We start from the raw sequence: 3,153 nt of genomic DNA, 5'->3' as shown, positions 1-3,153 counted from the left end.
AAGTGTGCACCACCACGCACGGCCCAAAATTTCTAATTTTTTAAAGGATGGTTATAAATACTAAAGAGAAGCTAGGTGTGGTGGCACACGCCTTTAGTCCCAGAACTCGGGAGTAGAGGCAGACAGATCTCTGTGAGTTCCAGGCCAGCCTGGTCTACATAGTGAATTCCAGGCCAGCTGGGGCTACAGGGAGACCCTGTCTCAAAAAGACAGGGGAAAAAAAAAGGTGGAAGAACTGAATCCTGAAAGTTATCTTCTGACCTTCACAAGTACACACACACACACACACACACACACACACACACACAATACACATACAATAAATACATAATTATTTTTAAAAGGTGAGGGAACCAGCCACATGATGGTTTACAAGAGGAACAGAGGGGCTAGCTTTGCACTCTCATATGGAGTGTTAAGTCCCTGGGGCAGGAGTGTGACTGGCTAGAGCAACGCCAACATTCAGCAAACACAGTGATGGGAAGGGAGAATCAAAGTGAGTCACTGAGGACCTTCATGGTCACTGTGCCAACTTTGGCTCTTCTCCAAGGATGCTACAGGCCCACAAAGGACCACACAGGAGGCTATTGGAATACACCCAGAAGCAGCCTGGATCATGCTAGTAGAAGTGGCCAGCTTCTGAATACAGTTTGAAAGCACAGGCAATATGGTCTGATATATGGACTGGGGACTTAAGGGAAAGGGAGGGAGATGTGAAGGATGGTCCCCGGGGATTGCTGGGCATCAGAAATGAGGTGGAGGAGCTGAGCTCTGGACACTTGGGATGGAGAAGACTGTTGAGTCTGTAGGAGAAGAGAGAGAAAAGAAGAGGTGCAGTCAAATCTGGAGTTCCAGTAGAGGGAGGTGTGGACTGCCAGAGCCGTGTACAGGTGGGTAGCGGGAGGTTTCAGGGGAGTGAATATGGACGAGGGTTTGTTCCTCTCATTTTAACCCTTCTGATCATCCCACTGGTACCCATGGTTCTGGACAAAAATGTCCCCCGGGGGGCAGTCAAGATGAGGAACCTGTGCATCCCAGGGACAGTGTGGCTGCAGGACACCAGGGTCTAGAAACCCTGGATGGTGGCAACAACATGAAACTAAGCTCAGCCTCAAGTGCCGTCACCGTTCTGTATAATCAGACTGCAAGGCTTCACCTTAGGAGGCTCTTGCAGTCGTCCATGAGGGCTGAGAGCTGATGTTGCACCCCTGAGAATGTTTCTCATCTAGAACAGTCCTTCACACAACACACATTTCAGAAACATGTTTGCATGTATACCATGTGTCTGCAGTGCCCATAGAGACCAAAGGGAGTGCTGGGTCCCCAGGAGCTGGAGCTATAGATGGTGGTAAGCTACCATGTGGTGCTGGGAACAGCACCCAGCTCTTCTACAAGAGCAGCAAATGCTTTTTCTTTTCTTCTTCTTTTTTTTTGGTCTTTTTGAGGCAGGGTCTCCCTGTAGCCCCAGCTGCCCTGGAACTCGCTATGTAGACCAGACTGGCCTTGAACTCATGGAGATCTGCCTGCCTCTGTCTCCTGAGTGCTGGGATTAAAAGCATGTGCCACTACACCCAGCCACAAATGCTCTTAAACAGCCCTGGTATTAATATATTCTAAAAAGACTCCTGTGAGTCTCTGTCTGTCTCTCTGTCTGTCTCTCTCTCTCTCTCTGTCTCTCTCTCTGTCTCTCTCTCTCTGTCTCTCTCTGTCTCTGTCTCTCTCTGTCTCTCTCTCTGTCTCTCTCTCTCTGTCTCTCTCTCTCTCTCTCTCTCTCTCTCTCTCTCTCTCTCTCTCTCTCCCTCTCTCTCTCTCAGGTCTCTCTCTCTCTCTCTCTCTCTCTCTCTCTCTCTCTCCTTCTCTCAGGAATCTCTGGCTGGAAGAAGAAAATGTTGAAGCAATGAGGCAATTAGAGGAGGCACTTCACTCTAGGGGACAGCTCTGCCACTGGTCGGCACATCCTGCTGGGAGACTTTGAGCAGTGCTGGGCAGGGGACCACACCTTGGCCAGATTTCTTAGTTACCAGTATCTCTTAACTTCTATTTAAAAGTATCCTATTAGTGAGGGACTAGAAGTTAGCTGTTATCTTCCCTGACAAGGAAGATAAGCAAACTTCTGGCTTCTAACTCTAGACAAAACTGACAGGCTTTTCCCTGTTGGCAAGGCCCCCTTACAGCTCAGAATCCAGACCAATCTACATAACCCCAAGTCTCCCACTTATCTTGGAGCTGTGGGCTTCTCAGCCTTTTCTTCTTTAGGTTGGCCAATCCAAAATCAGGGGAGGGAGAACTGCTCTGCACCACTAAGAACACCTAAAAGACCTAGGCCCTCCTAGGGGCTTGGATTTTGGTTTCTGAATCCCCTCCTCACTTGTGGGGAGTCTTTCCATGTGAAAGTTTGTGCACACGTGCTTCTTTACTTTTTTAAATAAAGTTTATTGCCTGCTATATCTCAGATTCTTATTTTTATTTTTTAAATTTATTTTCTTCCTTCCTTTCTTTCATTTATTTATTTTGGTCTTTTTGAGATAGGGTCTTCTTGTAGCCCCAGCTGGCCTGGAACTCACTATGTAGACCAGGCTGGCCTTGAAGTCACAGAGATCCTCCTGCCTCTGCCTTCTGAGTGTTGGGATTTAAAGACGTGTGCCACCATACCCAGTACATTTTTGTATTTTTTAAATTATTTTATTATTATTTTACTGTGTATCCCTGTCTGGCCTGGAAGTTGCTGTGCAGACCAGCCTGGCGTCAAACTCACAAACTCAGGGAGAGCCACCTGCCTCTGCCTCCCAAATACTGGAATTAAAGGCATGTGCCACTGAACAGGATCTTGTATTTTAATTATTTAATTGGCAGAGGAGATGAACCCACTCAAGACCCCTAAACAGTAACATTAGGACTTGCTGGGCAGGGCAGTGGATCCCTTTGTCTTTCTTCTCAATGTTGCCACATTGTTTAACATTTTTTTTTTTTCTGATTTTCACTGTTAATTTGGTTCTTTAAAAAAATTTTAAGCAGGGCATGGTGGCACACGCGTTTAAATCCCAGCACTTGGGAGACAGAGGCAGGCGGATCTTTGTGAGTTTGAGACCAGCCTGGTCTACATAGTGAGTTCCAGGACAGCTGGGGCTACATGGAGACCCTGTCTCAAAAAGA

Source organism: Nannospalax galili, unplaced genomic scaffold (genome assembly GCF_000622305.1).
Source record: "Nannospalax galili isolate Female #2095 unplaced genomic scaffold, S.galili_v1.0 scaffold2019, whole genome shotgun sequence".
Classification (NCBI taxonomy): Eukaryota; Metazoa; Chordata; class Mammalia; order Rodentia; family Spalacidae; genus Nannospalax; species Nannospalax galili.
This window is presented reverse-complemented; position numbering follows the sequence as displayed.